The sequence below is a fragment of the Urtica dioica genome, chromosome 6, assembly GCF_054948205.1.
Source record: "Urtica dioica subsp. dioica isolate 48M chromosome 6, U.dioica_male_clone48M_v1_H2, whole genome shotgun sequence".
In the NCBI taxonomy this organism is placed as follows: Eukaryota; Viridiplantae; Streptophyta; class Magnoliopsida; order Rosales; family Urticaceae; genus Urtica; species Urtica dioica.
This window is the reverse complement of record NC_142761.1, coordinates 18,546,866-18,567,730: the sequence shown is the minus strand read 5'-3', so window position 1 is coordinate 18,567,730 and position 20,865 is coordinate 18,546,866.

Sequence of the window (20,865 nt, the reverse complement as noted above, 5' to 3'; positions counted from 1 at the left end):
CCACAAAGAAGAGAGAGAGGCTCTCAATTTCAAAATTATGTGTTGTGAGTTGTGAATGAGGTGGGGTATTTATAGGAGGATGATTACCTTCAAAAGGTAGTTTCCTCTTTTCTATAGAATATTACATATTCAAGAGCAAATATTTGCTTCCCCTTCCTTCATTTCAGACGTCCAACATGCCTCTAGAAGGCCTTGGATTTGTTTCCTCTTTTGTTCTTCCCTTGCCTTCGCCGCCCAATCTATTTCCTTGTAGAGGAAATTTGTTTCCTCTTTTTCTTTTGGCAAGTATCTTCATACATCAATGCAGAAAATAAATCTCTTTCTTTCCTCTTGCTTGGACGGTTTGGAGGGCTTCTAGACGGAGCTTCTAGATGTTTCTTCATTTGTTCATGACAACATAAGAAAAGCCCATTAAGAATTTTCAAGTAAAATTCCATGAAATGAAATTAATCTTCAAGGATCAAAATTCTACTACGGATAACATATCTGTTGTAGAAATATCTCGCCGCGGTGAAAAATATACATCGCCGCAGCGAGAAATACCTGGGTTCTGGCCCAATTCTCGTCGCGGCGATGTATATTTTGAGGTTGTCTTATAGTTTTTCTTTTAACACTACCGCTAGAACTAGTAGTAGTGGACGACATGAAATCTAAGAAACACAATTCCAACTAAATATCAAATGCAAACTCAATTCCAACAAAATATCAAACAAATATGGTGTTTCAACCTAAATTATATCAATCCATACTCTAAATTCCTAACAAACACTTATTTTCAACCTAAATTATACATAATTCTCAACCAAAAACTAACCCGGAGTGTAGATGAGGAGCATGGAGGCATGGAAGAAAGGGAGAGTCGGAGTTGTCGCCGGAGATGCCTATGCTTGTGTGAGTTTGATGTGGTGGTGGAGTTTATGGAGTTGTGGTTGTGGCTTTTGTTGGTTTGAGGTTTGGGTCTTGTGGGTTTGTGGGGACGGAGAAGAATGGTGACGCCCGCGAGAGAGTGAGGGAGGAGAAGAAGAGAGCGGGGGCGGAGATAGAGAAGTGAGGGCAGAGAGAGAAAGAGAAGTGAAGGCGAAGAGAGGGTGAGGGCGGAGAAGAAGAGTAAGGGTGGAGAGAGAGAGATAGAGAGATAGAGAGAGAGAGAGGGGTGGAGAAGAAGAATGAAGAACAATGAATAATGAAGAAGAATAAGAATAATGAAGAATGAAGAAGAAAAATTGACTAACTCTGAAATTCGGGCGGGCCTTTTGAAAAAAATTAAATTTTTAGGTTTTAAAACGCTTCTACAACGCTTAGAGCAAGCGTTGTAGAACTTTCGCCGCGGCGAGACTACTGAAAAGTAAACCCAGAATTTTCTCGCCGCGGCAAGAGATAGCCTTCGCCGCGGTACGAATATCTTCTCAAAAAGGTTTCTAAAACTCTTCTCGCCGCCGCGAAGAAGGATTCTTCGCCGCGGCGAGAACCTTCTACAACGGATATCGCCGCGGCGAAGAAGGATTCTCGCCACGGCGAGGTCCATTAAATTTCACTAATCCTACAACGCTTAGATTATCTGTTGTAGAAATTTCTCGCCGCGGCGAGAAAAACACGTCGCCGTGGTGAGGGTTCTACAACGGATAATCTAATTGTTGTGGAAGATCTGAAATATGGTGAAATTTTACAACACTTATAGTAAGTGTTGTAGAAACACCAAGCTTCTACAACACTTATAGTAAGCGTTGTAGAAACACCAAGCTTCTACAACGTTTAGTCATAAGCGTTGTAGAAACACCAAGCTTCTACAACGCTTAGCCACAAGCGTTGTAGAAACACCAAGCTTCTACAACGCTTAGTCATAAGCGTTGTAGAAGCACCCAGTTTCTACAACACATATTTTAAGTGTTGTAGAATGAATCTCCTGTTTCTACAACACTTAGCCGTAAGCATTGTAGAATATGGGTTGTAGAATCCAACATTTGTAGTAGTGAGTTCACACTTCTCTCATGCACTTTCCCTAATAGAATATAGGAAAATATCCGAGTATGTACCTTGTGCCTTTATGCACTAACGCTGCTCTTCCTTGAACATAAAGATCTAGGATTTCTTTCTAGAAGTCCACTCTGTCGCTCTATAACTAGGAAATTTGTTTCCGAACTTATAAGAGACGATATGCCAACTCTAAAAACTAAGTGCGTGGGTTATACTTGTTGTTTTTAACCCACGACCCCTAACACTAATGAAAGAAGCAATTAAACGTGGGACTAAGAGTCACTCTTGTGGCCCCCTCTTCAATAAGAGTACTCTATGGCATTTTTGCATCGATCATTGCTCAATGAGATACGTCCGAGAGTGATACGATGAAGACAAGGCCTCCTCTTGGGGGATTGTTTTACAAAGTTGACCTTTCGGACTAAGTGGTTGATTGCACACTTAGGCTCAATCCCTAATAATCCTTCCTTAGGGCTGCGCGAAAGGATGTGAGTGATCAAACCAATTTAAAAGGTGGCTAGTTAAAATTGGTGTATTGACATCTTGGCTAAGCATTAATGATCTGTCATTTACTTATAAAAGGAGAATTTGTGCGGCCTTCTCTTTAGGGAGTAGATTGTCATTTCATTTATAACACCTTTGGATTTTATCAAATCTTAAATCCTAAACAAAAGACTAATCATAAACTTGTTTCAACTCTTACAGGCATAATGTCTCTCCACCCTCTCTCAATCATCCTTTCCTCAAATAAACTCGAAAGCGAGAACTACGTAGATTGGAAACGTAGCCTCGACAGAATTCTTACGGTTAACAAGCAGAAATGGGTACTCACCACACTGTGTCCTCCTCTGACGAATGATGATTCGACTCAAGAGGACAAAGACGCCTTAGCGGCCGGGCTACGATCCGATGAGATTGCATGATGCTATATCTTAGCATCAATTAACAATGTGTTGCGATAACAATATCGTGACATCAAGACTGTTGCCGATATGCTCTACAATCTCCATGAGATATTTGGAGGGCAATGGCGTTGTTTGAATTGATCTAGGGTTTAAGAAAAAGTTTAACGCTTCGGGTAAGCGGCGGAATTTAAAAATTTTCTTTTAAACGAGTAAAACGATTTTACTAACCTAGACAAAGAGCAAGTACACGTAAATAAAAACTAGGATAATTTACAAGAATCCCCCCTGAACTATTACTTGTTGTCAATGGTGCCCACAAGAAGAGTAGTAGTGTCTATTTATGTACATTTGATGTCATATAGTCTTACGAAGACTCTTGCTTGTGATTGCCTATTCATTTAATAATAAAGTTGAAACGTTCATTCATTCTTTCTTTGTTTGAAGCTTTATGATAAAACCCTAGTCTTTTTGTCCATAAACAAACTTAACAACTTACGAAGAGACAAATGTAGATTTGCATGAACAAACTCTTCGTAGTTTGCTTAAAACGATATATTCGCAATCTTAGGGTCAAAGGACTATTGACCTCAGTATGATTGTTAGAAGAATCTATGATGTCTGGTTATGAGGCATTGAGAGTTGGGGACTCTATAGTTCTTCTAGGTATCTTCCGAAGGTACTGAATTGACCAGTGCACTTCTAGAGACAATATAAGAACAAACCATTTAACCTCTTATGTCTCGAAGTCACTATGTATGAATTGCATCATGCTTACCTTAATCCTGAAATGAGACATGCCATTTCACACCTTAGTATTCTCATTTGAGAAAGTCAGAGTTCGGACTCACTATGTCATTCCGAACAGGGCCTATTGGTGAAATACTAAGTTGTGAGTATGTCATGAGTAACTTTGTGAAGTTCTCATAGATATGGAATTCATGTACAAGATTGCTGAAATGCAATGTATGTCACCTCATGCTTTGTTCCTTGGAGTGTGAATAAATGAACTGGCCAGTGTCCAAATTGAGTCCTGACTCTTTTGGATGAAACAATGTGACTTGTTAGCTCCTCGTCAATACATTGTTTCTAACTTATTCACAAGCGACAAAGGAGTTGAGGAAATAACAGCTAGAAGGGTAAAATGGTAATTTAGTAAATCCCGACTAGCTGATGACATTCATGAAGGGTAGCATAGATAATATTCAGTGGATCCGCTCATTATAATTAGTTCGAATTCTTGAGTAGAAAACAAATTCATTTGAACCGAGAGATTTTCAGTGTCAGCTCTTTAGTGGAGTCAGCTGGCATTAAGCTAAACTTGGAAAAGGTTTGTGAACTTTTGAGTCCAAGTGTTTAGCTAAAGCTTTGTTCATTTGGGTCCATGAGGTCACTGTCACGAATCACATCGATAGGAATAGTTAAACTGGAAGCTAAGTCAAAACAAGAACGAAAATAGTCAAAAGGGTATTTTTGTCTTTTGAGACAAAGGATGAAATGAATGTCAATAAATTTTTTGACAAGTTCATTTGATGACTTAATGTCACTCGGCCATAATATGATTAATTGGGCCTTGTGGATTAATTTCATTTCATAAGAATTTTATTGAAAATTCTTAATGGGCCTTTTTCATGTTGTCATGAACAAAATGGAAAAGCTTCTAGAAGCCCCTTCTAGAAGGTGATAGGCGCCCATAATACCCATAGGAAGAGAGAATATTTTGTGCATAAATGTATCAAGATACTTGCCAAAAGAAAAAGAGGAAACAAATTTCCCCTAAGAGGAAACATGGTGGGCGCCCAAATGTGGTCAAGAGAGAAGCAAACAAAAGAGGAAACAAATCCAAGGACTTACTTGTTTTGTCTTGGACGTGCACCTCTTTGAAGGAAAAGGGAAATTGGCTCATGAATATGTGATATTCTATAGAAGAGGAAACTACCTTATTGAAGGTGAGACCTCTCCTATAAATAGGAGCCTCATTCCACACTTTTCATTCATGCAAAGTTTTAGAGATTGAGAGCTTCTCTCTCTAAACTTGGCCGCCCCTTCCTCTCTCTCTCTCTAGTTTATATTTTCGATTTTTCTTGTCTTGGCACCTAGGTCCTCACTCGACCTAGTGTTTAGCTCTGCGACTTCGAGACTCGTTCTTAAGTCGTAGTGTTTAAAAGTGCCCACTCACTGATTCCTTCTTTTCGAGTGATTTAGTGATAGAAACTTTCGTGGTTGCTCGAGGTGCCGAGGAAAGAAAGAGAGACGTGCTGCGAGGGGAGACGAGCGTTGCAACTTTCCAAAAGCTTCTACAAGGTTCAAGCTTCAAGAAAGGTTAGTAAACTTCTAGCTCATATTGGTTTTTAATTACATGTACTTGCACTTGTCTAGGTTAGTAAAAACTTTTTTACTTGTAAAAGAAAATTTTTAAAATTCCGCCGCTTACCGAAGCGTTAATTATTTTCTCAAACCCTAGATCGATTCCAACAAATGGTATCAGAGCTATGGTCAAAGGAATGCATGTTCATGTTTTTAAAATTATGAGCTTGAAAATCGTTTTCGAAAGTTTACTAATTTTGTGACAAGTTAGAATTGTAATCTTAGATTTTTTTTAATTTAATGCTCTTGTCTTTAAATTAAAAAGCATGTTGATTTTCTATGAGTTTGGGATGTTTTTAAAACACATTAGAATCAGTTCTAAAAGTTTTTAATTTTTTATATTGAAAAACGTGTTTTAAAGGTTTGAGAATTTTCGAGTAAAATTTTGTGACTAGTTTTGATATCTTGCTAGTCCTCTGTCCAATGCCACCGGTTTCGGCTGAAAAGGACATCGGAGCCGCCAGATATGGCGATTTTACTCCGAGGTGCGCGGCTGTCTGAAACTCCAGTTTTTTTAGAAATCCGGATTTTCAAACCCCACTACCATGAGTTATAGAACTCTAATGAGAAAATTTTCTTAAGCAAAAATGTTTTTCATATGATTATAAACATGATGTGTAAGATTAAAATGTTTTGATTTTTGAAAGTTTAATTGAAATTGAATTTTTATAAAACTAGTTTGATTTTTGAAAAACCGTTTTCACTTTCAAACTTGAAAATATTTTGTCATCCAAATCAAATAAATTTTCAAAATGTTTTCAAAACTATATCTATATCACATATGTTCAAAATCTATATGCTCTTGAAAATTTGAGTGGGAGGTCTCCTTGTAGACAAGCCGAAAAATAAAAAGATGTGTAATCTCAAACTTTCAAGTGTTCGAGTGAGTTGAAGTTCACACTTCCCTCACGCACTTTCCCGAAATAGAAAATAGGAAAAGATCGAGTATGTACCTTGTGCCTTTATGCACTAATACTGCTCTGAACATGTCGATCTAGGATTCTCTTCTAGTTGTCCGCTCTGTCGCTCTCTAACTAGGAAATTTGTTTCCGAACTTATAAGAGTCGATGAACCAACTCCAAACACTAAGTGGGAGGGTTATATTCGTTGTTTGTAACCCGCGATCCCCAACACTAGTGAAAATGCAATAACGTGGGACTAAGAGCCGCTCTTGCGACCCTCACTTAAATGTGAGTACTCCAAGGCGTTATTGCTTCGATCATTGCTCAATGAGCTACGTCCGAGAGTGATGCAATGATGGCAAGGCCTCCCCTTGGGGGATTGTTTTTCAAAGCTGATCTTTTGGACTAAGTGGTTGTTTGCACGCTTAGGCTCAATCCCTAGTATCCTCCCTTGAGGCTCTGCGAAAGGATGTGAGTGATCAAACCAATTTACAAGGTGGCTAGTCAAAATAGATGTATTGACATCTTGGCTTAGCATTAATGATGTGTCATTTACTTATAAATGGAGATTTTTTGCGGCCTTCTCTTGAGGGAGTAAATTATCGTTTGGTTTATAACACCTTTGGTTTTTACAAAAGTCTTAATAAAACTTAAATCCTAAACCAAAGACTAATCATAAACTTGTTTCAATTTAAATAGGCAATTTGTCTCTCAACCTTCTCTCGTTCATCATTTCCTCGAACAAACTCGAAAACGAAAACTACATAGACTCGAAACGTAACCTCGACACAATACCTACCGTTAACAAGCACAAATGGGTACTCACCACCCCATGTCCTCCTCTGACGAATGTTGATTCAACTCAAGAGGACAATGACGCCTTAGCGGCCTGGCTTCGATCCGATGAGATTGTGAGGTGCTATATCTTGGCATCTATGAACAATATGCTGAAAGAGCAACATCGTGACTTCGAGACTGCCGCTGACATGCTGTACAATCTCCTTGAGATGTTTGGAGGGCAAAGGCATCAAACAAGGCTACAAGCAGTCGGACAGTTTATGAACTGTCATATGCAGGCTAGGACTCCTGTTGGAGACTTTATGCTATTGATCATTAGTCATCTGAGTAAAATGGAAATCCTAGGATCTGAGATTGATGGGAAGAATGTCATAGATGTGATCTTAGAAACTCTCCCCGCATCTCTTGATACCTTCAAGATGAACTACTCCATTAACAAGCTAGAGTACACTGTTACCAAGCTTATGGAGGAACTTCACACTGCTGTAGATTTCACTAAGAGAAAGAGGAATCAAGGAGAGGCACATGCTACTGAGCAAAAAGCCTCCGTCTCTGGAACTATGAAGAGACCTTACAAGGCCGATAAAAAGAACTGTCCCGCCTATCTCAAAGCAAAGGAACATAGTATTGTACTAGTTACCGAAGCATGCTTAGTAGCTGATAATGTATCATCGTGGATTATTGACTCCGCTGCTACTAACCATATTTGTTGTTCCTTGAATGGTTTCAAGAAAACCAAAAGCTTAGAGGAAGGCGAGTTCTGTTTCAAATGGGGTGATGGGAGCCTGGTGTCTGCAAAGGCTGTGGGATCCGTGACGCTGTCTTTTGAAGACCGCACTTTAAACTTGAATAATGTTTATTTTGTTCCTACCTTTGGGAAGAACTTAATATCCGTTGCTCGTCTTCGTGAGCAAGATTATTGTTTAAAGTTCATTAAGAATGGAATTCGTATTTCGTTTCCTGATAATTCTTTTGTCACTGATGCATGTATGAAGAATGCTCTTTTCTACATCTATCCCACTCAACCTTCTCTTTTAGACACCGAAATAGATAATGATCTAATTAGGGAGCCAAAGAGGATCAAACTTTCTGAATCCTCCGATCTAACAAAATCAACATACCTATGGCCCTTGAGACTTGGTCATATCAGTCTAGATAGGATTAAGAGACTTGTGAGGGATGGTCCACTCCAAGCCTCTGCAATAGGTTCACTACCTACTTGTGAATCCTGCATAGAAGGAAAAATGACTAAGCGACCTTTCTCCGATAAGGGTCGAAGAGCCACTGAGTTGCTGGAACTAATACATTCTGATGTATGTGGTCCGCTCAGCCAACAGGCACGTGGAGGATACGAATACTTCGTTACCTTCGCTGATGATTACTCAAGATATGGGTTTGTCTATTTGCTCAAACACAAATCCGAGACCTTTAACGTATTTAAGGTCTTTAGGGCTTTAGTGGAAAAGCAAACTGGCAAAGTGATCAAAACCCTTCGATCCGATCGAGGTGGTGAGTATATGTCTGGAGAGTTCGATGACTTTCTTAAAGAAGAAGGTATCGCTTCTCAGCTTACCGCACCTGGCACACCTCAACAAAACGGAGTGTCAGAGAGAAGGAACCGAACTCTAATGGAGATGGTTAGATCAATGATGAGTTACTCATCACTCCCTCCTTCCTTTTGGGGATATGCCCTCGAAATAGCCGCCTACATTCTGAACCAAGTTCCATCCAAAACGGTCCCTGGTACTCCTTATGAACGATGGACTGGCCGTAAAGTGAATCTTGGCCGCATCCGAATTTGGGGTTGCCCTGCACACGTGCTGAGGCAAAAGACTAGCAAGTTGGCTAGTAGGTCAGAATTGTGCCTGTTTGTAGGATATCCGAAGGAAACCAAATGTTTTACTTTCTATAGTCCCGAGGACGATAAGACTTTCGTTAGCACGAATGCTCGTTTCCTTGAGGAGGACTTTATGAAGGATGCGAAACCTAGAAGCAAAATTGTGCTTGAAGAAAAGTTGGGTGAGGAAGCTTCTACCTCATCTGTAAGAACTGTTCTTACCCCAACTGAAACACAACCTAACTCATCAGAATCTCGTCAAGTAGTACTTCGACGTAGTGGGAGGGCTGTTCAAAAGCCTGACAGGTACATGTCTTATGGAGACTCTCTTGTAGCCGCCTCCGACATGGATGACCCTGTTTCCTATAGCCAAGCGATGGCTTGTTCTGAATCAAACCTTTGGCTTGACGCCATGAAAGTTGAAATGCACTCGATGTATGTCAACAAAGTCTGGAAACTTGTAGACCTTCCTGAAGGGATTAAACCCGTAGGGTGTAAGTGGATATACAAGAAGAAAAGGGGTCTTGATGGGAACGTCGAGACGTTCAAAGCACGACTTGTGGCGAAGGTTTATACCCAACAAGAAGGGATTGACTATGAAGAAACCTTCTCGCCAGTCGCGATGCTTAAATCCATCCGCATACTCCTATCCATAGCCGCAGCTCTCGACTATGAGATCTGGCAAATGGATGTCAAGACAGCCTTTCTGAATGGCAATCTTGACGAGCGCATTTACATGGCTCAACCAGACGGTTTCGTGGATAAAGGTCAAGAGACCAAGGTTTATGAGTTGCTTAAATCCATTTATGGACTCAAGCAAGCATCTAGGTCATGGAATATTAGATTCGATGAAACTGTAAAGAGCTTCGGCTTTGAACAGTCAATAGATGAGCCTTGTGTTTACAAGTTAATACACGAAGGCAAAGTTGTGTTTCTGGTACTATATGTCGATGATATACTACTCATTGGTAATGACGTGGGTAAGTTATCTGAGGTTAAGGTCTGGCTAGCAAAGCAATTCGATATGAAGGATCTAGGAGAAGCCGCGTACATTCTGGGAATCCAAATCTTTCGAGATAGGAAAAACCGGACCCTGTCGCTCTCTCAAGCATCTTATATTGATAAGGTGATGGATCGCTTCTCGATGCAAGACTGCAAGAGGGGTCAAACACCCTTTAGGCATGGAGTTTCACTCTCTAAGGACCAGTCTCCCAAGACTGCACAAGAGATTGAAGACATGAGGAAGATTCCTTACGCCTCTGCCGTAGGAAGCCTCATGTATGCTATGCTTTGCACTAGACCTGATATATGTTTCGCCGTTGGCGTAGTTAGCCGTTTCCAATCCAACCCTGGACCCGAGCACTGGATTGCTGTTAAGCATGTTCTTAAGTATCTTCGAAGAACTAGGAACTTGATGCTTACATACTCAGGTACTGACCTGACTATGACGGGATATACCGACTCCGATTTTCAAGCGGATAAGGATTCCAGGAAATCCACTTCGGGATCTGTGTTCATCCTTAATGGTGGAGCTGTTGTGTGGAGAAGTATTAAGCAATCTTGCATTGCTGACTCCACAATGGAAGCAGAATATGTGGCTGCTTGTGAAGCATCCAAAGAGGCTGTATGGCTTAGAAAGTTCCTTAAGTATTTGGAAATTGTTCCAAACGTCGACGAGCCCATGACCCTTTATTGTGATAATAGTGGGGCTGTCGCTAACTCAAAGGAACCTAGAGGCCATAAGCGCTCTAAACATATTGAGAGGAAATACCATTTGATTCGAGAGATCGCGCAACGCGGAGACGTGGAGGTGAAGTAGATCTCTGGAAGATCCATTCACCAAGGCCCTAGCGAACAAGGTCTTCGACCAACATCGTGAGGGATAAGGAATTTAGGACTACTCACATCTTCTTTGAGTCAAGTGGGAGTTTGTTGTCAATGGTGCCCACAAGAAGAGTAGTAGTGTCTATTTATGTACATTTGATGTCATATAGTCTTACGAAGACTCTTGCTTGTAATTGCCTATTCATTTAATAATAAAGTTGAAACGTTCATTCATTCTTTCTTTGTTTGAAGCTTTATGATAAAACCCTAGTCTTTTAGTCCATAAACAAACTTAACAACTTACGAAGAGACAAATGTAGATTTGCATGAACAAACTCTTCGTAGTTTGCTTAAAACGATATATTCGCAATCTTAGGGTCAAAGGACTATTGACCTCAGTATGATTGTTAGAAGAATCTATGATGTCTGGTTATGAGGCATTGAGAGTTGGGGACTCTATAGTTCTTCTAGGTATCTTCCGAAGGTACTGAATTGACCAGTGCACTTCTAGAGACAATATAAGAACAAACCATTTAACCTCTTATGTCTCGAAGTCACTATGTATGAATTGCATCATGCTTACCTTAATCCTGAAATGAGACATGCCATTTCACACCTTAGTATTCTCATTTGAGAAAGTCAGAGTTCGGACTCACTATGTCATTCCGAACAGGGCCTATTGGTGAAATACTAAGTTGTGAGTATGTCATGAGTAACTTTGTGAAGTTCTCATAGATATGGAATTCATGTACAAGATTGCTGAAATGCAATGTATGTCACCTCATGCTTTGTTCCTTGGAGTGTGAATAAATGAACTGGCCAGTGTCCAAATTGAGTCCTGACTCTTTTGGATGAAACAATGTGACTTGTTAGCTCCTCGTCAATACATTGTTTCTAACTTATTCACAAGCGACAAAGGAGTTGAGGAAATAACAGCTAGAAGGGTAAAATGGTAATTTAGTAAATCCCGACTAGCTGATGACATTCATGAAGGGTAGCATAGATAATATTCAGTGGATCCGCTCATTATAATTAGTTCGAATTCTTGAGTAGAAAACAAATTCATTTGAACCGAGAGATTTTCAGTGTCAGCTCTTTAGTGGAGTCAGCTGGCATTAAGCTAAACTTGGAAAAGGTTTGTGAACTTTTGAGTCCAAGTGTTTAGCTAAAGCTTTGTTCATTTGGGTCCATGAGGTCACTGTCACGAATCACATCGATAGGAATAGTTAAACTGGAAGCTAAGTCAAAACAAGAACGAAAATAGTCAAAAGGGTATTTTTGTCTTTTGAGACAAAGGATGAAATGAATGTCAATAAATTTTTTGACAAGTTCATTTGATGACTTAATGTCACTCGGCCATAATATGATTAATTGGGCCTTGTGGATTAATTTCATTTCATAAGAATTTTATTGAAAATTCTTAATGGGCCTTTTTCATGTTGTCATGAACAAAATGGAAAAGCTTCTAGAAGCCCCTTCTAGAAGGTGATAGGCGCCCATAATACCCATAGGAAGAGAGAATATTTTGTGCATAAATGTATCAAGATACTTGCCAAAAGAAAAAGAGGAAACAAATTTCCCCTAAGAGGAAACATGGTGGGCGCCCAAATGTGGTCAAGAGAGAAGCAAACAAAAGAGGAAACAAATCCAAGGACTTACTTGTTTTGTCTTGGACGTGCACCTCTTTGAAGGAAAAGGGAAATTGGCTCATGAATATGTGATATTCTATAGAAGAGGAAACTACCTTATTGAAGGTGAGACCTCTCCTATAAATAGGAGCCTTGTTGTCGCTGTTTTTCGGACAACTATTTAGGAGCCAAAGACGGTTAGACCCAAGGCCGGACCGAGTGGTCTCATCTTGACTCGAGCGTGTCAGACTTGGTATCCCAAGTCGTCCCTTAGCTGCGGATGTCCCTTGAGTTCGTCAGAGTTCCTGAAAAGGAGTAGAGAATACGTGAACTACAAAGGGCAAACAGGGGGGGTGCCCCTGTTTACCTCTCCGACGCTCAACATTAGTGGGATTGAGGTGGAGTATAAAGGTTTTAGGGGTGTTTAGGGGCCAAAGCTTGAGAGAAACTAGCGAGGTACGAGTTCGGCAGTGTTTCAGTGCTCAAGAATGGATTACCTGGGTCAAGGGAGAGACCCTTGCATTTATAGGCGACCAAGGGGCACTTTGGGCATCCCCTTGGCTGGGAGGCCGGCTCTGACTCGGCCATGGCCGGCTCTAACTCGGCCGTGGAGGCCATGGCCGGCTCTGACTCGGCCATGGCCGGCTCTGACTCGGTCGTGGAGGCCATGGCCGGCTCTGACTCGGCCATGGCCGGCTCTGACTCGGCCATGGAGGCCATGGCCGGCCTTGGAGAGCCGGCCTTGGAGGGCCGGCCTTGGAGCGCCGGCCTTGGAGTGCCGGCCTTGGAGCGCCGGCCTTGGAGAGCCGGCCTTGGAGAGCCGGCCTTGGAGCGCCGGCCTTGGAGAGCCGGCCTTGGAGAGCCGGCCTTGGAGCGCCGGCCTTGGAGCGCCGGCCTTGGAGAGCCGGCCTTGGAGAGCCGGCCTTGGAGAGCCGGCCTTGGAGTGCCGGCCTTGGAGCGCCGGCATTGGAGCGCCGGCCTTGGAGTGTCGGCCCTGGAGCGCCGGTCCTGGAGCGCCGGCCTTGGATTGCCGGCCCTGGAGTGCCGGTCCTGGAGCGCCGGCCTTGGAGTGCCGGCCTTGGAGGAAGGCCGGCCTTGGGCCGGCTGAGCATATGGCCGGTCATTGGCCGGCTGAGCATATGGCCAGCCACTGGCCGACTGACCTTTGGGCCGGCGATTGGTTCGGGCCGGCCAGAGGCCGAGGCAAAGTTTCGCCGCCCGAGGCCTTGCACCGGTCGCGTGGGTCGAAGTGACGCCTTAGTCCCCGTCGGTCCGAGACGGACCGACAACATTAGCCCCCCAAGTTTCCGGTCGAGCGTAGATCGAATGGAAACTCAAAATCTACTCTTTATACGGATGCGGGGTGAACGCTCTCGGGTTTGCGTCATGAGGAATGGCCTTCGCGCGTCGCGAGGGACGGCCTATGGTTTCGGGTCGATCGTGCACGGCTTATTGTGCGTGGCCTATTTTCTCGACTTGCCAACGAAAGCGTGATCGATTTGCACGTCTTTGTTGTGTTGCGCGTGTCTTATGTTCTCGATTCGCCACCGAAGGCATAATCGATTTGCACGTCTCTGTTGTATTGACGCAGACCTTGAACCCATTTGTAACTCGTTGCCTATCGACAGACGAGCTGGGCGGCGAGCGCGATGCCACATTTGTGTGGCGAGGTTTCCCGTGGACGTTGGCTAGACCAGATACGCCCTACGGACGCAGACCTTGAACCCATTTGTAACCCGTTGCCTGTCGGCCGACGAGCTGGGCGGCGAGCGCGATGCCACGTTTGTGTGGCGAGGTTTCCCGTGGATGCTGGCTTGACCAGATACGCCCTACGGACGCAGACCTTGAACCCATTTGTAACTCGTTGCCTGTCGGCCGACGAGCTGGGCGGCGAGCGCGATGCCACATTTGTGTGGCGAGGTTTCCCGTGGACGCTGGCTTGACCAGATACGCCCTATGGACGCAGACCTTGAACCCATTTGTAACTCGTTGCCTGTAGGCCGACGAGCTGGGCGGCGAGTGCGATGCCACATTTGTGTGGCGAGGTTTCCCGTGGACGCTGGATTGACCAGATACGCCCTGGCGGACGCAAGCCTTGAACCCATTTGTAACTCGTTGCCTTTCGGCCGACGAGTTGGGCGGCGAGCGCGATGCCACTTTTGTGTGGCGAGGTTTCCCGTGGACGCTGGCCTGACCAGATACGCCCTGTGGACGTAGACCTTGAACCCATTTGTAACTCGTTGCCTATCGGCCGACGAGCTGGGCGGCGAGCGCGATGCCACATTTGTGTGGCGAGGTTTCCCGTGGACGCTGGCTAGACCAGGTACGCCCAGCGGACGCAGACCTTGAACCCATTTGTAACTCGTTGCTTATCGGCCGACGAGCTGGGCGGCGAGCGCGGACTTGAGACTCAGCCCGAGGACTCATGTAGAGCCTACACGACGAGTAGTGATTTGTTGACTTGGGACTCAACTCGAGGGCTCTCGTAGAGCCTGCACGAGGAGTTTCGTGAAGAGTCGGCGCGAGGAGCATCGGTCGACTCGCGGACTCGGAGTCTTGACTCGAGGAATGAATCCATCTCGAGGAGACATGTGAAGAGCCGGCACGAGGAGTATTAGTCGACTCGTGGACTTAAACTCGACTCGAGGAATGAACTCGTCTCGAGGAGATATGTGAAGAGTCGGCACGAGGAGTATTAGTCGACTCGTGGACTCAAACTCGACTCGAGGAATGAACTCGTCTCGAGGAGATATGTGAAGAGTCGGCACGAGGAGTATTAGTCGACTCGTGGACTCAAACTCGACTCGAGGAATGAACTCGTCTCGAGGAGATATGTGAAGAGTCAGCACGAGGAGTATTAGTCGACTCGTGGACTCAAACTCGACTCGAGGAATGAACTCGTCTCGAGGAGATATGTGAAGAGTCGGCACGAGGAGTATTAGTCGACTCGTGGACTCAAACTCGACTCGAGGAATGAACTCGTCTCGAGGAGATATGTGAAGAGTCGGCACGAGGAGTATTAGTCGACTCGTGGACTCAAACTCGACTCGAGGAATGAACTCGTCTCGAGGAGATATGTGAAGGTTGTCTCTCTTTGGGACCTCCGGCCTAACCACAGGCCCCTTGGGACTTTATTATGCTTTTATCTGTTTTTTTTTTTTAGAGAGTTAGCCCAACACGATTGGGCGAACTGATGAACCGAATCCAAAGACGTTTGGGCGAAGCGACGAAGTCGCTCCAGCTCGTCTAGACGAAGTGCCGAGCTCGATCAGGCGAGGCAACGAACTCAACCAGACGAGGTGACGAGCTCGACCAGACAAGCTTGGCCAGGCGAAATCAACCAGGCGGGTTGACGAGCTCGGCCAGGCGAAATCAACCAGGCGAGTTGACGAGCTCGGCCAGGCGAGGCGGGTTGACGAGTTTGGCCGGGCGAGGCGAGCTGACGAGCTCGGCCGGGCGACGCGAGCTGATGACCTCGGCCAGGGCGAGGCGAGCTGTTGAGCTCGGCCAAGGCGAGGCGAGCTGATGAGCTCGGCCAAGGCGAGGCGAGCTGATGAGCTCGGCCAGGGCGAGGCGAACTGATGAGCTCGGCCGGGGCGAGGCGAGCTGCTGAGCTCGGCCGGGGCGAGGCGAGCTGCTGAGCTCGGCCGGGGCGAGGCGAGCTGATGACCTCGGCCAGGGCGAGGCGAGCTGTTGAGCTCGGCCAGGCGAGGCGATCTGATGAGCTCGACCTCCCGAAAATTCGTGAGAATCGGCACGAGGAGTATCAGTCGACTCGTGGACTCGGGCTCAACTCGAGGACTCATGTAAAGCCTGCACGAGGAGCTACGTGATGAATCGCCACGAGGAGTATCGGTCGACTCGTGGATTCGAACTCGACTCGAGGAATGAACTCATCTCGAGGAGTTACGTGAAAAGTTTTTCTTTGGGGCCTCCGGCCTAACCATCGGCCCCATGAGACTTTATTATTATTATTATATATATTTTTTTTTGAGTTGTTGTTGATGGAGCATCGACCCCTGTTAGCCCCCCGAGTTTCTTGCGTTTTTGAGACGAAGGCCAAGAAACTCTCGTATTAGAGGTATACAATAGTGTGCGTTACACTTTTTCATGTGTGAAATAACTCTTTATTGCAATAAGGGGGTCGTTACAGTTTGTCATGGCACTTGGCCTTCTTTGAAAAAAAGAAATTACATTTTTGAAATGAAAGTGACCACGAAGCCGATCGAGTTCGGGCATGAATTTAAATGTTGGAGTCGCGACAATCATGGCTTGCTAGCGGGTGCGACGAATTCCCTGAGGTTCCCACCTCGAATTAGGGAATCAATCCGCTTCTTAAGCTGCTTGCATTCAATCGTCACGTGCCCGTGATCTTTGTGGTATTCGTAGAACCTACTTCGATCTCGCTTCGCGGGGTCCTTTGTGAGTGGAGCGGGGCTTCCTAGCTCATTGCGGCGTAAGCTCAGGATCCTGTCGGGCGTTGTGTTGAGCGGGACGAAGGTTTGCTTCGGGGCTGGAGAAGGGTGGTCGTTAGGGAATTGACCCTTCCGGCGCCTTTTCCTTCGTGACTCGGGACCAACGGCCGGTTTCACACCCACGGCTGCGCGCTTTTGGTTGGGTGCTTGATCAATGTTGGTGTTGTCAATGGTGCCCACAAGAAGAATAGTAGTGTCTATTTATGTACATTTGATGTCATATAGTCTTACGAAGACTCTTGCTTGTAATTGCTTATTCATTAATAAAAAGTTGAAACGTTCATTCAATCTTCCTTGTCTGAAGCTTTATGATAAAACCATAGTCTTTTAGTCCATAAACAAACTAAACAACTTACGAAGAGACAAATGTAGATTTGCATGAACAAACTCTTCGTAGTTTGCTTAAAACGATATATTCGCAATCTTAGGGTCAAAGGACTATTGACCTCAGTATGATTGTTAGAAGAATCTATGATGTCTGGTTATGAGGCATTGAGAGTTGGAGACTCTATAGTTCTTCTAGGTATCTTCCGAAGGTACTGAATTGACCAGTGCACTTCTAGAGACAATATAAGAACAAACCATTTAACCTCTTATGTCTCGATGTCACTATGTATGAATTGCATCATGCTTACCTTAATCCTGAAATGAGACATGCCATTTCACACCTTAGTATTCTCATTTGAGAAAGTCAAATTTCGGACTCACTATGTGATTCCGAACAAGGCCTATTGGTGAGGTACTAAGTTGTGAGTCTGTCATGAGTAACTTTGTGAAGTTCTCATAGATATGGAATTCATGTACAAGATTGCTGAAATGCAATGTATGTCACCTCATGCTTTGTTCCTTGGAGTGTGAATAAATGAACTGGCCAGTGTCCAAATTGAGTCCTGACTCTTTTGGATGAAACAATGTGACTTGTTAGCTCCTCGTCAATACATTGTTTCTAACTTATTCACAAGCGACAAAGGAGTTGAGGAAATAACAGCTAGAAGGGTAAAATGGTAATTTAGTAAATCCCGACTAGCTGATGACATTCATGAAGGGTAGCATAGATAATATTCAGTGGATCCGCTCATCATAATTAGGTCGAATTCTTGAGTAGAAAATAAATTCATTTGAACCGAGAGATTTTCAGTGTCAGCTCTTTAGTGGAGTCAGTTGGCATTAAGCTAAACTTGGAAAAGGTTTGTGAACTTTTGAGTCCAAGTGTTTAGCTCAAGCTTTGTTCATTTGGGTCCATGAGGTCACTGTCACGAATCACATCGATAGGAATAGTTAAACTGGAAGCTAAGTCAAAACAAGAACGAAAATTGTCGAAAGGGTATTTTTGTCTTTTGAGACATAAGGATGAAATGGATGTCAATAAATTTTGACAAGTTCATTTGATGACTTAATGTCACTCGGCCATAATATGATTAATTGGGCCTTGTGAATTAATTTCGTTTCATAAGAATTTTATTGAAAATTCTTAATGGGCTTTTCTCATGTTGTTATGAACAAATGAAGAAGCTTCTAGAAGCTCCTTCTAGAGACATGTTGGGCGCCCATAATACCCAAAGAAAGAGAGTTTATTTTGTGCATAAATGTATATAGATACTTGCCAAAAGAAAAAGAGGAAACAAATTTGCATAAGGATGCTTAAGAATTTCGGCCAAGTAAGAAAAAGGCAAGGCAAGGCACATAAAAGGAAACAAATCCAAGCCTTCTAGAAGGCTGCCTTGGCCGTGTGGAATAAGAGGGAAATGGGCAATATTTGCTCATGAATATGTGATATTCTATAGAAGAGGAAACTACCTTATTGAAGGTAAAGCCTCTCCTATAAATAGGAGCCTCATTTCCTCACAATTGATTCATGCAAAGTTTTAGAGATTGAGAGCTTCTCTCTCTAGACTTGGCCGCCCCTTCCTCTCTCTCTCTCTAGTTTATTTTTGATTATTTCTTGTCTTGGCACCTAGGTCCTCACTCGACCTAGTGTTTAGCTCTGCGACTTCGAGACTCGTTCTCAAGTCGTAGTGTTTAAAAGTGCCCACTCACTGATTCCTTCTTTTCGAGTGATTTAGTGATAGAAACTTTCGTGGTTGCTCGAGGTGCCGAGGAAAGAAAGAGAGACGTGCTGCGAGGGGAGACGAGCGTTGCAACTTTCCAAAAGCTTCTACAAGGTTCAAGCTTCAAGAAAGGTTAGTAACTTTAATAGCTCATATTAGTTTTTATTTACATGTACATGCTCTTGTCTAGGTTAGTAAAAACTAGTTTTACTTAAAAAGAAAATTTTTAAAATTCCGCCGCTTAACGAAGCGTTAAACTTTTTCTTAAACCCTAGATCGATTCCAACAAATGGTATCAGAGCTATGGTCAAAGGAATGCATGTGCATGTTTTTAAATTATGAGCTTGAAAATCGTTTTCGAAAGTTTACTAATTTTGTGACAAGTTAGAATTGTAATCTTAGATTTTTTTTAATTTATTGCTCATGCCTTTAAATTAAAAACCATGTTGTTTTTCTATGAGTTTGGGATGATGTTAAAACACATTAGAATCAGTTCTAAAAGTTTTTAATTTTTTATATTGAAAAACGTGTTTTAAAGGTTTGAGAATTTTCGAGTAAAATTTTGTGACTAGTTTTGTTATCTTGCTAGTTTCTTATTTTTACTTGAATCGTTTTATGCTTGTTGTTATTTCTTTTATGCCTTGTTATTACCTTGCTAATAAAACACAAATAAAAGCTTTAAACAACATCTTAAAACGTTCCGTTACACTTGATTCTTTTTCGCACCTAAGTAGGACCAAGCTTTAATTTATTTCTTTTTCTTCGAGCTGGAGTAAACCCGCATTAAAAGTGGCATAACTCTCTGCTCAGTAATCTAAATTTAATGATTCTTAAACCAAATTAAAGATCTGTCTGTCCTCTGTCCAATGCCACCAGTTTCGGCTGAAAAGGACATCGGAGCCGCCAGATATGGCGATTTTACTCCGAGGTGCGCGGCTGTCTGAAACTCCAGTTTTTTAGAAATCCGGATTTTCAAACCCCACTACCATGAGTTATAGAACTCTAATGAGAAAACTTTCTTGAGCAAAAATGTTTTTCATATGATTATAAACATGATGTGTAAGATTAAAATGTTTTGATTTTTGAAAGTTTAATTGAAATTGAATTTTTACAAAACTAGTTTGAATTTTGAAAAACCGTTTTCACTTTCAAACTTGAAAATTTTTGTCATCCAAATCAAATAAGTTTTCAAAATGTTTTCAAAACTATATCTATATCACATATGTTCAAAATCTATATGCTCTTGAAATTTTGAGTGGGAGGTCTCCTTGTAGACAAGCCGAAAAAATAAAAAGATGTGTAATCTCAAACTTTCAAGTGTTCGAGTGAGTTGAAGTTCACACTTCCCTCACGCACTTTCCCGAAATAGAAAATAGGAAAAGATCGAGTATGTACCTTGTGCCTTTATGCACTAATACTGCTCTGAACATGTCGATCTAGGATTCTCTTCTAGTTGTCCGCTCTGTCGCTCTCTAACTAGGAAATTTGTTTCCGAAATTATAAGAGTCGATGAACCAACTCCAAAAACTAAGTGGGAGGGTTATATTCGTTGTTTGTAACCCGCGATCCCCAACACTAGTGAAAGATGCAATAACGTGGGACTAAGAGCCGCTCTTGCGACCCTCACTTAAATGTGAGTACTCCAAGGCGTTATTGCTTCGATCATTGCTCAATGAGCTACGTCCGAGAGTGATGCAATGATGGCAAGGCCTCCCCTTGGGGGATTGTTTTTCAAAGCTGATCTTTTGGACTAAGTGGTTGGTTGCACACTTAGGCTCAATCCCTAGTATCCTCCCTTGAGGCTCTGCGAAAGGATGTGAGTGATCAAACCAATTTACAAGGTGGCTAGTCAAAATAGATGTATTGACATCTTGGCTTAGCATTAATGATGTGTCATTTACTTATAAATGGAGATTTTTTGTGGCCTTCTCTTGAGGGAGTAAATTATCGTTTGGTTTATAACACCTTTGGATTTTACAAAAGTCTTAATGAAACTTAAATCCTAAACGAAAGACTAATCATAAACTTGTTTCAACTTATATAGGCAATATGTCTCTCAACCATCTCTCTATCTTTCTTTCGTCGAACAAACTCGAAAACGAACACTACA